Raw genomic sequence first — 13,721 nt, forward strand, 5'->3', positions numbered from 1 at the left:
CTTTTATCAGTTTACTCACTTCAAGGTTACCTATACTTCAAGCATTCATATTTGCAGGAGAAATAAATACCAGTAAATTATAGATGGAGCACTATAAAGGCCCAGGTGCTATCGAAATTGCATTCAAGGTAACTCTAATACTTTTTAAAAGAAACACACACACACACACACACACACACACACACACACCACATAAACACCATTTTGAGGTGTGTTATATTACATGCAAATTTCTTTATGAATCAGTATAATTTTTTCCATCTGTTCATGACCTGTAAAATGTAAGAGCATGTAATACTTTTCACATTAGTTCTTCTTGGGGCTGTTGGGAATTAAGAGTACATTATACATATAGTTTAATTTAATTGGTGCCAGGCTAGAGTACAGTAATGGGAATGTATTTGTTATGGCAAATTTCCTTTCCATATCAGAAATCTTTCTATTAATATATAAAGAGACCCTGCCCTCTGAAAACCATGCCGTTATCTCTGGTGTTCTTGATTCTTTATCACCACACCACTACTAAATGCTGATACCCATGCTAGAGTCTCAGATGTACTTCAGTCGACCCTGCAAAGTTCCCCTGCCCATCATCCTGCTGGAGCCGCCAATCAGCAAACGGGGCTTTTCTCCAGGGACTGGTGTGTGGTTGGATAGGTGAGCACAGCTCTAACATTTATGAAGCATAAAAAACAGATTTTAAGACCTGCAGCCAGAGTAATGTGAGGATGCATTATCAGTGAATGAAAACCCCGACGGCGGTGCCGCAGACATTAAAAGGGAAAGAGCAATTGTTTGCCAGTTATTTCCTTATTCTGATGACATGGTTTGATTTCCGGAACCATAGAGGTGGGAGGTATTCTCCAAACTGTGCTGACTACATTTAGAAAGGCAGAACAAATTTCTCATGTAAATAAATACAACCCGGGAAACACCACTTGGCAAAACTCTGAAAACCATCTCAGTGATTTTTTTTAAAAAAACCATTATACTCATACCCAAGGGATCCTGCAATAAAGTACTTAGAGGAAGCCAATGTTCATAGAACAACAATCATGATCCCAGTGTTTTCAATTAAAAATACCATAGAGATTTTCCTTAAGTTCCTCATAACACCAGTATTCATTAACACTTTCAAACTGTTTGCATGCATGTAACAGTAGCAGTAGAAACAATATCCCAAGTTATTCCCACTGCTGTCTCCGACTTAAGAAAAACTGTTCCAACATGGGCCACGGTCCCACAGGGGGTCATTGGAACCGTGCTCTGCTGAGCCAGGCCTGCCTTTCATTGGCCCTGGGGTAGCTGGCCGTGCCCCTCAGGGGAAAGATGCCCCACCATTCACCATAGGCGTGTAGTCTATCTCACCTTGGCAGCACACTAGAGCCGACTAACCCTGTGGTTAGGGACACAGGTCTGAGGGTGTGACAGCAGGAGAGTTGACCCCCCCCCCCCGCGCCCTCTCCCCTTCCGCCTCTTGCTATCTGTGGCAGGTGAGATATCTAGCCCCAGGGTCATCAGAATGAGAGAACTCACCCTGCCCCACACCAGCTACAGCACAGAGGAAAGCGGGCCCTGCACCCCACATTGGCAGCACACTAGAGCTGACCCTGGTTGTTGGGAGCCCCGGTGAGCCATCCCTGAGAGCATGAGAGCAACAGAGCTGACCCCACCCTCGCATGCCCCTACAGGAATCGGAGAGAGGGCTCTGCACCTCTCCTGGGCAAAACAGCAGAACTGGCCCTAGTGATGTTGAGTGTGGGTGACCCGGACCTGAGGATCTGAGAGCAGGAAAACTGACCCCCACCCCTGCTCCTTGCTGCAGGCTGCTTTGGGTGAGCTAGCTGAGGCTGTGCTGGGAGCTCTTCTAGATAGTGAGGATGAGGGAAAGCTGGAGGGCTGACCAACCCAGCTAGCACCCAGGTCTAGAAACAGGGCTATGAGTTGTCACATTCCAACATCCACCTCATCAAGGAACTGTTGGTGCATGTGAAGGGGTTGAACCTACAGATCCAAAACAGCAGGATCCCCATGACACAGGACAACTGGAGGTCCAAGAGGAGCCCCAGTGAGAGCCCGGTAAGAGTCGTATAGCAGAAGCCAGAGGCCTCCAGCCAGATCAATGTCTCCAATGACTTCTGGCAATGAACACTTGAAAGTAAAGATGAATGGACTAAAGAGTAAACTGTGCGACTCAGTGGTAAATACTACAGCTTCCATGTGGAGATTCTGTCTGTCTGTCTGTCTGTCTGTCTGTCTCTCTCTCTCTTTGTTTTGTTTGTTATGTTTGGTCTTTGGTTTTTCTTTTAAATTTTGTTTTTTTGGGGGAGGGGGAAAGTTGCAAGGGCAGAGGGCAGATGCGACGGGATGGGGAGATAAATGGGATCGGAATGTATGATGTGAAATCCACAAAGAATCAATAGAAGTTAAAATAATTTAAAAAAAGAAAGAAAACTGTTCTTTTCTCTGGTATCGGCCTCTCTCTCACTGGGTAACAATATCCTGAAGATCTCCTATGCTAAAGGAAGTAGGAGATGCATGAATGAAATCCCTTCCAGTACAAAGTGTTCCGACTGTGGCGTTCAGACAATAAAAACGCAGAAGTTGCAGGGAGGCCCACGGTCAGCAGATTGTGAGCAGCTGTTTTTTGGAGACTTAAGGCTGGAGCACCAGAGTCCCGAACCGTCCAGAAAAAGGTAACTCAAATGGCACGAGGCACTTTCCCAGGCTGCCATACAAGCAAATGAAGGGGCAACAGTAGCTGTGGACCTGTTTCCAGAGTCACTTGTGTCTGGAGTTTTCCTTTGCTTTATCTCCCTTCTCCAAATTAAATTACATAATAATGGCAGCAACTGCAGGTAAACAGGGCATTGAGTTTGGGTTTGGGTCTTGCTCTTGCTCTGTTTACTGAAGGCAGGCTTCAACTTTATTATCCCAACAATAGCTCATTTCTTCAGCGAAACTCATGAATGCTAAAGCATTTCTACCAACAACGCATAGGCTACTTTCCATAAGTCAGGTTCTGGACTAAGGATTTCTGGCTAAGCATCTGATTTAACCTTCACAATAAGCCTGTGGAGTCTCTTATTACCACCTCAAAGACCAGCAAATCAAGTCACATAGAGATTGAATAACTTTCATAACATTGAAAAACAGTACAGGTGGGCACAGGATTTTAAGAAGGGAGCCAGCACCTAGTCCTGTCTACTAATCAGATCTACACAGTAGAGCCACAGGGCATGGCATCATTCTAACAGGTTACATCCTGTCAGAATGGTGGAGGAACTACTGTGTGACTTACTGAGCCTAGGGGCTGGGGATACAGGTGTTCATGGAGCTCAAGGCTGCTTGAATGGATGCGAGGGTGATGCTGGGTAGAAAAGAAGAGCCAAGTAAGCAGTCACAATATCTTGCTAATTCTCTATCTCTTTCTATTCCCACTTCCTTCTCGTTTTCCAGATCCCAAGTGATCAGAATCATCACCCAGCTCTTAATTCCACCTGGGAATAGCATTTACTACTTTTTTTCCCCCGAGACAGGGTTTCTGTGTAGCTTTGCACCTGTCCTGGATCTCTCTCTGTAGACCAGGCTGGCCTCAAATTCACAGAGATCCGCCTGGCTCTGCCTCCCGAGTGCTGGGATTAAAGGCGTGCGCCACCACCGTCACTGCCACCCGGCAGCATTTACTTCTTTAACGGCCTATCTCTCACATTAGAGTACCGGCTGCTATGAGGGCAGTATGTCTGGTACCCAGCACATGCCTAAGACAGAGTGGGTTCTTAAACATGCTATAAATATGCAAGTGACCTCTGCCCCTGCCCTCACTGTGGAAGGATGACAAAGAAACCTTCAGAGAAGAGGTAAGCCCGGTCTTGAAGGACTACCCAGAATTCTCTGGAGAAGCAAAGGCGGGCGCAAGGGCAAGTCTGTTGGATGGAGAAACAGCCTGTTCAAAGGTTGAGAGATGAAAAGGGACTATGCGGCTGACGTGCAAACAAACTCAAAGAAGTGGCAAGAGTCACTGAAGAAATAAATATTCCATGAATAATGGTGGACACTAGAACAAGACACAAAGCATGCAGAGCAGAGTCCTCAGCAGCACGGAGCTAGTCTAGAAGATACAGTTTAAAGCAAACAAATGTGGAAGTCAATCTAATGCTAAACTGTGACAAGTATTCTCCAGGGAGCGGACTGATCACGATAGGATGCATGTGTTGTTGGGTACCAGCTGGACCTAAGATGTTCCTAATGGAATTCTCCTTAATCCCTCCTGCAGCCTTGCAGAACAATGAGCATTTTAGAGGAAAAGAACTCATGCTAAGAAGTTCACAAAGGCCAGCTCTAACAAAGGGTACAGCCGCTTCCCAGGCTGAGGTCAGCTACATCTGGATGGGATGGAGACTGAGCCTGCCCTCTTCGACACTATTCAAGACCTAAATATCATAGGCCAAGTATTTAGTCTGAGTTGATGGCACTGGCTTAATTTTGATTACAAAACATATATAAAATAATTTATCTCTCTTGAAATCTATGGTGCCTTTGGCAACTTCTTCACTGTGTTCCTGAGCTGGCTGTGAAAATGTAATCTAATATAACGTCGGCTTCACCTCTGGTCACTCTATTTAGTAGATGCCTGACCTCAGGGTGATAGTTAACTTTTGTGAGACACAGCTTCTTCATCCAGATAAGAGGGATATTGACTGTATGTCGCACCCACTTCACAGGTTCAAATGAGAGAATGCATGTAAGGGACTTTTTGCTACATAAATGTCATAGTTTGTTTGGTGTTTCCACAAACCACACTAGGGAACAGTTGATACAAAATAGAAAGGTCTGACCCGGGCCTGCTAGTGCAGGCCTGAAAGGTAAGCTACCTGCGAGGCTTAGACAGGAAGGTCATACGCTAAACTGGCCTGGCTACATGGTCCAGGGCTAGCCTGGACAACTTCAGAAGGGTCTATCTCAAAACTGGAAAGGTTGGGGTACAGCTCAGTGACAACACACTTGCCTGGCGTGAATGAGGCTCTGGGTTCTAGCTCCCTGTAACACAAAATAAAACTACTTCAAGAGGCTAGACAAAGGAGCAGCTCTGAGGGCACTGTGGGAGTGTTCAGGCCCCTCAGCATCGCCAAGTCCTTGAACGGCACATTCTCCACTGGTGACCACGGATGTGTAAATTACACCCGTGTTCAATAGGCCCTGTAACTGTAAATATGTGACTGCTACTTACATCAGGGCTGGTGACATACTATAACAGTATTTATGAACATTGAAAAAATATGCAACACTAACTGCTAATTCTAAGGAAAATTCGATATACTTTTTTAATGTACTGAATGCAATTCATGAAAAAAAGTTACATTCTAAAGAACTTTACACAAATTAATGAGAATTGTCCAGTAATTTCTATGTTGACAAAGAGTAAACATGAACCTACTAGTAGACATTTCCAGAGGCACAGAGACAGCAGACAGGACTGCAAGACTGAAGGACATATGCACTTATTTTGACGAAGAAATTCCACTTTGAGGGTTTTACCTTGAAAATACAGTTCTGATAATATCAAACTACATATGAATTTATTTATTGGTACATTGACTGGAACTTAAAAACAGGAAACAACCTAAGTGCTTATATATAAGAAAGTGATAGAAGAAACTGTGATACCGCACAGTAATTAATACTGAACGACAGAAAAAAATAAACAGGGGGCTAATGCATACTGGTTTCTCGATATTTAAATGGAAAAAAGAAAAGTATAAAACAATATATATATATATGTGTGTGTGCGTGTGCTCCCATCTTTCATACACTAGAAAGGAAAGAAAACACAGAAATCTGTTTATTTGTGCACATGTGACCAAGTCATGGTAGAAAGTGAGAAGAATCTGAGATGTAGGGTGGGGGATGAGGCAGGAAGGCCACAGCCTTTTTTTACTTTTTGCTTTTGGTTTTTTCCAAACAGGGTTTCTCTGTGTAGCTCTGGCTGTCCTGGAACTTGCAATGTAGCCCAGGCTGGCCTCCTACTAGAGATCTGCCTGCCTCTGCCTCCCAAGTGCTGGGACTAAAGGCGTGTGCCACCACCGCCCAGCAACTACCTCTTTTTGTAGCTTTGATTTTCTGAATTGTCGTAGTGCTTTACATCATTTCCAAAATAAAAATCAATGTGGAGAACTCAGAGAGGAATACCATCACAAATGAATCCAATTGTTCTGAAAATGAACAGCAGAACCCAGGAGAACTACAGAGCTACAATAAATGGATGAGAGTTAAGAAATAATTTGCTTTGGAGACAACATTTTGATTGGATATTAAGACTATGAGCTTGCAATTCAGTAACTACCTTTTGTGTGATTTAGGATGGTAGATTATGACAGGCAGTATTTTCACTGTTAAAGGAGTTACAAATAAGAACAGCTGGAGGATGTTTATAATGAACCTCCTTGTAGTGGAGAGGAGTCTGAGTTATTAGAATGAACTCAACTTTTCAGAACAGATAATAAACATGGTGGATGAGTCTGTCTGGATTAGCAAACACGCACATATCCTTGGCACTCTTGCTGAGAGGGATTAGGAGCAGTTGCTGTTGTTTAAATACCATCCATCAATAAAAGGAATCGGCTTCCTAGAGAAGTGATTTCTTATAAAAAGAACTAGAGAAAACCAAGTGTGGAACATCTTATGATGTCAGAAAAAAAATGGAATTTAAAAAAGAATGCAGTTACTTCAAAAGGATAAAACATTTAATTAGAGACAACGCCAACGGTCAAAGCTGGAACAAGTTGACCACAAAAATAAATACAACGGTGTTGACTAACAATTCATACAAAACATATCTATAAATCCATACAGATATAAAGAGATAAATAAATAGGCATGAACGAACAGGCCGTCCATACAGAAGAAGTGCATTTAAATAATGTAAATCAATGAGAGAAATAAAGAAATATTATTAGGCAAAGACTATGGCAATAATCATAGGCATGATAGACCAATAGATGCACAAACCAGTTATTTACAGTGTAAAAGGAAAAATACGGGAATAGTGACTCAGGGGGTCCTCATTTATAAATGGAAAAAAACTAACTTTGCAGTGGGTAGATCCAGAAGACACAGCCTTAAACAACTGTCAGTGTTAACTACACATAACATTCACACACACTTGTGTATCCTGATCAGTGTTAACTACACATCTCTCTCTCTCTCTCTCTCTCTCTCTCTCTCTCTCTCTCTCTCTCTCTCTCTCTCTCTCTCTCTCTCTCACACACACACACACACACACACACACTTGTGTCTCCTGGTCATTTCTGCAGTCTTCCTGATAACCTAACCAATCTCCATCTCATCATAAGAAGACATCACACCGTCACACCGTGGACCGGTGAGATAGCTCAGCAAGCCAAGGGGCTTGCTTTGTGATCCTGGTGATCTGAATTTCATTCCTGGAAGCCATGGAAAGGTGACAACAAAGAACCAACCCCACAAGGCTGCCCTCCTCCATCCACATATGTGCTGTGTATGCACATCTACACACATCGCACAGTAACAATTAACATTAATAATAATGGAATCAACAACAAGAGTAAACACCCCATTCAGAGAAGCCCTAATGAGAAATGTTTTACAAATTAACTCACCAGTACTCGTCTAAACGGTCAGGGCGGCAGAAATAAAATTCCAAACAAAGAAACATCAAAAATGAGCACCTGGCCACAAACCAGAGGAGACTCAAGATTATATGACAACTAAATATAATGCAGAGTAGGAGACTGGATCCTGGGCCAGACATGGAGATTAGCTTTAAAAATAGCAAGACTGTGGCTAGAGAGATGGCTCAGTAGTTAAGAGTGCTGGCTGTTCTTCCTGAGGACCGGGGTTCGATTCCCAGCACTCACATGGCAGCTCATAACTGTCTGTGACTATAGCTCCAGGTATCTGACACCCTTACGCAGACATACATGCAGGGAAAACACCAATACACATAAAATAAAGATAAATAAGTCATTTAAAAAAAACAACCAATAACATTTAGGTAAGTTTAGCTAATATTATTTTTCAACATTAATTCTCCAGTTTTGATAATTTTATCGCAGCTATATCTGTTGTCAACATTAGGGATATCTGGGTGACTACAGCATGTGATTTCTACTATTGTTTTTAAGGTTTTTGCAAAATTACCATTTGTTTCAAAATAATAACTTAAAGCATGGACAAAAGCACAAAGGATGATCAATGAATGAACTAAGCTGAGAACTAAAATCTTCTAAGTGAAACGATCTGATATATAAATGTTAGGACTAAAAATACATCTTGCCTCCTGGGAGGGGGATGAGTCATACCAGCACGTTAACGAGGACCCTGCAGATGCTACATATCCTTCTTAGCTCTGTCTCCCGCCACAGAGCTGGGCGCTTCTAATAAAATCAGAAATGCCCTCATGCTTGAAAGGATAGGGGTTAAAATTTAACAGCAGGATTAACGTCTTTCATGTAATACTTGGATGAAAGCCATTTGTAAAGAAATTTCTTGGCACACTTACAAAGAGATAAATATGAGAAAGTGCCCGTCTCTGTGGAAGCCACACAGGCTACAAAAACAAAGAAATGACACTTTCAGAGACATTTGTTGTTGTGTTGACGGTCCCTGAGAAGACTCCCCCACCCACAGGGACTACACTTCACCCTGGCTGTTCTGCTCAGGAGAATCACCGGCTCCTACTCAAAGCACAGATGCCCAAGTGCCACCCCTGGAGGGTCCGATTTAGAAGTTGTAACAGCGCCTTGGATCCTAGTATGCAGCTGAGGGCTGAGAGCCACTGGACGGACTGACCTACAACTCTGGCAAAGTCAGTCAACTAAAAACAAAGCGCTCACTTTGACGGCTATAAATAGCACCCATGTTCTGACACATTAAAACAATGTGTCCTCTCTCACACACACAGCAGCTACTTGTTTATGAACAACACTTTCTAATATCCTTGTGCCTTGTCCGTTTGATGCACCACCATAGTCTTAGTATAATGTAGTTTAGCAGACGCTGACTGCATGCTATGACAAGGCTTTCTGATTCCGTTTTTGTGAATATATGTATTTCTCACTTCCCTTTCAAACACAGCATGTAACAGGGCTTTCTGCACCTTACAATTGCTTATCAATGCACCTGTCTCCCCTCAAGTAGGTTGTGAATACTTTGGGGCACTGAATTTGGACTGTACTCTTACTTGGGAACTCTGAATCTCTGAAAATAAAATTTGAAAACTTTAATTATTTTGTTCATAGCTATAAAGCAAACGCAGAAAGCCACACACGAGAAACAGCACGGCAGTTTCCTTCCCCAGCAGGGAGAAGGTCCATCCTGACTTCCAATCATGGACCGGCCACTTTAAGAATTTATATAAACAGAATAAGACAGCAGAGCACATTCTGGCTTTTCAGCTGTTCATGATGTTCGTGAGGTACAGTCACATAGTTGTGCATGCTGGTAGGATGAAATGTTCATTCTCAGTGCTGTATGGTACTCCATTCAGGTGATTTACACGGTGTTGGGGCTATCATGAGCAGTGCAGCTGTGAACATCAGCATTTACATTTTTCTGCGGACATACGTTTCCACTTCTCTTGGGAAATGCACACATAGGAATGGAATCCCTAGCTAAGTGGCTTCCAGTGCTGCCACACCACTTTACATTCCCGCCAGTGTGTGTAACAGTTCTCATTTGTTCACACTGTTGACACTATTTACTAAATGTGCCTGACTATAGCATTCCAGTGGGCATGCGGTGGGGGTGGGTTTTAACTGTCATTTCCCAGGGAGGAACGACTCTGTGCATCTTTTAAATCCTGTAATAAATACACATAGGTATAAATTAGGTTAAATAAAAAGAAGGGAAGATAGATGGTAAGTTTTAAATTATTAGGCCACATAAAAGAATAATCTTCTAAGGAAGAAATGATTTCCAATGTAATGAAATTGCTGGTAAATAGACTTTTTCTGCTTTCTGAAACAGGAATCTTAAAACAGGCAAGTTAAAGAGGAGGGTGGTAGAGGATGTAGAGAACACTCCAAAGCTGTGGAATATACTTTAGTTAGGGACCTGAGATCTTTGCAAATCAAGTACAAAATCCATATAATAAGACAAACTGCCCAATAATTGTGGCTAACACTAGAATCTGAAAACAGAATTGTCTCCTATTTTAATGATGCTGCACCTCGGGCCATCAATTTTACATTGTTCTGTACAGAGCTCAGAGCAGCAGCAAGCAAGCCTGGATCACACGGGGCAAGTCTGCTGTGACCTCTGACCTCCCTGGCAAGGCATTCTCCTGCCCTTCACATCCTGAGACGGAGATGCAAGCATTATTGATAGGTTGCATCTACTTTCTTTCCTTTTAGGTAAACAAGTTGGTAAAAAGAATAAGTTCAAGTGAAGATTTTTCTTTAGAAAAGGAAGATGTTGAATGCATGAGAGCAAGGATTAGTGCTGTATTTTAACTCACATACACACATTGTTTCCAGGCAGAAACATACAAATGTGGCTGCACATGCAGAAACTATTCCTATATACCTGACTCCCAGAATGGACTAAGAGAGGGGTGTATTTAGAGTCAACCTCATACCCTGCTCTGAGTTCCAGTGGTGGCATGTCTTGTACAATCAACCTTTGAGAGGATCTCTCAGCTCCCCTGACAATCCTCTTATTACATTTTAGAATTCAAAATGAAGAAGAAGAAGAAGGAAAAAAAAAAAGCGTTACCACTCTAACATTAGCAGAGACTATAAAATCCCTGGTTCAATGATTCTGCATAAATACATATATCAAAGAATTACATATTCTTTTCAAAATCTTGACATTATATGAGATTTCCTCACTTTATGAGAAGTAAATTAAGGCTTAGGGCATGTTAATTCACTAATGTGGAGAAGAACATTAATGTTTGCTTACCTTTCTGAACTGAACTTTCCAGACTGACCCTAAAGACAGTGGGCGTGAGCTACAAACATCTGTGTGACCCCATGTGAGCAGAGTAGGATGAGGAGGCACAGAGGCTGGTCAAGACACACATATGACAAGCCAGCACACACTAGGGGTCTCCTGAAGTAGAGGCAAAGGAAAAGCAGAGGGGACACACTCTCTTGTTTCTTTCAACAGATTCTGAGTGCCTACTATGTGCCAGATATTGTTTTAGGGGCTAAGAATAAGGGGTCAATTCCCTGCCTTACTAAAGGTTCCATTAAATTAAGTAGAATATATCATTTGTCATGTGGTGATTCTGTTTGGGGGAAATTAAAAAGAAACCAAGGGTGGGAGTGTTCCAATGCCTCACAAAGAAATTGATATATGAGCAAAGCATGAAAGAGGAGCCTTCCAGATATTTAAGAGAAAGGCATCCATGCAGGTCAGACCTCAAAGTAAGCTCATGAGATGAGAGGAAGGCTGGTCTGTTCTAGAGAGATGGAGAATAGTTGTGATGAGATCACCAAGTTAACGAAAAGATAAAAGAGCGAGAAAATCATCTTTCAGGTCACTTAACAGTATTGACTTTGGCTCTAAAGGAAATAGAAATCCATTGGAATACATGCGGCAGAGGACGGATATAATTAACCCAAATTATCAAAGGCTGCTCTGGATTCTGGGCTGGGGTAAGAAGAGAAGCAGAGTACTGAGGAGGAGGCCACTGCCATTTTCCAAGCAGGACGTGAGAATGGATGGGCTGCATGGCAGAGATGAAGGGACGGGAAGGGCTGACTTCTGAACAGATTTCAAGGGTAAGGACAGGGGCATGTGCTGGTAGACTGGATGCAGGGCTTGGATGGGAGGAAAAAAGGAGTTTTTAAGAATGTCCAAAGAGCTGGGTATGATGGCATACACTTCTAATCTTAACTCTTCTGGAAGTACAGTCAGGAGAATCATGAGTTTGAGGCGGCCTGGGCTACACAGTGAGTTTGAAGCCAGTTTGGCCAACCTAGTGAGACCCTATCTCAAAATAAAAGCACTGGAGACGGCCAGTGCTGTGTGGTGTTTGTTTAGCAGGTGCAAGGCCCTGTGTTGATCTACAGTACTGCTAAATACATTTTAAAAAATGGCCAAAAAAAAAAAAATAGCACTTAGACAAAAAAAATTCTTACATGGATTTTTACCAAGCTGTTCTTTGTGTCCGTGTGTGTCTAAATGTCTTTGTGTTGCTGAGAAGACACTGGTTTCTTCTACTGCATATGAACAACAGAGTGAGAACAGGCTCAGTGAAATCAGTCCCTCACTGATCCATATAAAGACTTTGTTGGTTAGCATTCTAGAACCTGTTTATTTACAAATGTACATCGCAATTACATGCACCCAGGAGGGGTTTTGTTGTCCTGCAGAGTCCGTATCCACCCTTCCATTTTTAAAATCCTGACTGGGCAGCTTTAGTACGTCCGCCAGTATGGTGACTGGAGATGCCTTTGGGGAGATGACAGGGTAATACACAGAACACTCAACTGAACTAGGCTTCTCTGAAAACAAAAACAAAGAAAAAGGCCGAGCTTAAAGGATTGCAGCTAAGCGGCTCACTGAGTTTTACCAGAACACTGAACGAAGAGCTCTGTGGAGTGTAGAGTGCTCCAGAGAAACACACTTACTTACTGGTGTCAATACTCAGCCCCTCCCACCACTGGGAATCACGCGGTAAAAGCACGGTTGAAAATCAACGAAAACCGAGCATGGAAGTGTGGCTCACTGCAGCCACAGCGTCTGTAATGGGCTCCCCTGGAGTGTGAATTTTCTCGGGAATTTTTCCTTATGGGTATGTCTCTGCCATTAGAAAATTAAAAAAAAAAAAAAAAAAAAAGAAATTCAAAGCATTTCAACTTGAGATTTTGTGGTCTGGTGGAGAACCCGAGAAAACAGAGAGCATTACATTTTCTGTATTAGCTTTGTTTCTGATTTCCTCTTATTTTCTTGGGAATATTCCCATTCACCACCAGCTTACATTCTAATATGTCTGTTCGTCTATCAGCAACCCTCAAGTCCACAAGTGAAGCCTATGCATACCATTATTGGGAACCAGACTGTAAGTTTAAAAAACAAGAGGAAACATAAAAGGAGTAAGAGGTTGGAAAAGAATAAACACAGTAAGCACCAAAGAGAAGCGTGCACTGTGGTTAGGAAATGAGGGGTTCCTTCACGTCTCCTTCAAGGAAGGCTTCGTCCCCAGCTGGTGGCACTGCTTTGGATGGTTCAGCAAACATCAGGAGGCGGGGCCTACTTGGAGGAAATAGGCCAAAGCAGTGCCTCGCTGGAGGCTGCCTTTTCCTGGACCCACTCAGTGTCTCCCTGGTTCCCAGTCACCCTGAGGTGAGTAGCTCCTTCTGCCTAAATGCTCTCCTTCCTCACAGGCCCAGAAACGAGGCAAGCTGAATGTCTGTGGCTGAAACACCCGAAGCCATGATCCCCTCCTGTTCAGTCGCTAATGGCAGGTCCTTTGTCATGGTCATGGCAGTCCAAATGATACAGAAAGGAAAGAAAGACCAACCGCAGAGAATATCAGTGCAGGGATCACGTGACAGGATCCCAGTCCTGGATCTGCTCAAGACAGTGTGTTCACGTGTGAGGATCACAGGAAAGATACACAAACACACGCTTATCCTTGAGTACTAAGTCATGGACTGCCCTTTGGAATTACATTTTGCACTACCAGGGCCTGGGTCCCAGAGGTGTACCTACACAGTAATATATTTTCCTAA

At 42.9% G+C, this 13,721-nt stretch overlaps 1 protein-coding gene across 2 annotated transcripts in view; it reads right to left on the minus strand.

Moving 5' to 3' along the window:
* Fbxl17 (F-box and leucine rich repeat protein 17) overlaps positions 1-13,721 on the minus strand; it is a 456,752-nt gene that overhangs the window by 21,825 nt on the left and 421,206 nt on the right. The gene's annotated exons all lie outside the window — the stretch shown is intronic.

Source organism: Peromyscus maniculatus, chromosome 13 (assembly GCF_049852395.1).
Source record: "Peromyscus maniculatus bairdii isolate BWxNUB_F1_BW_parent chromosome 13, HU_Pman_BW_mat_3.1, whole genome shotgun sequence".
NCBI classification, from domain to species: domain Eukaryota; kingdom Metazoa; phylum Chordata; class Mammalia; order Rodentia; family Cricetidae; genus Peromyscus; species Peromyscus maniculatus.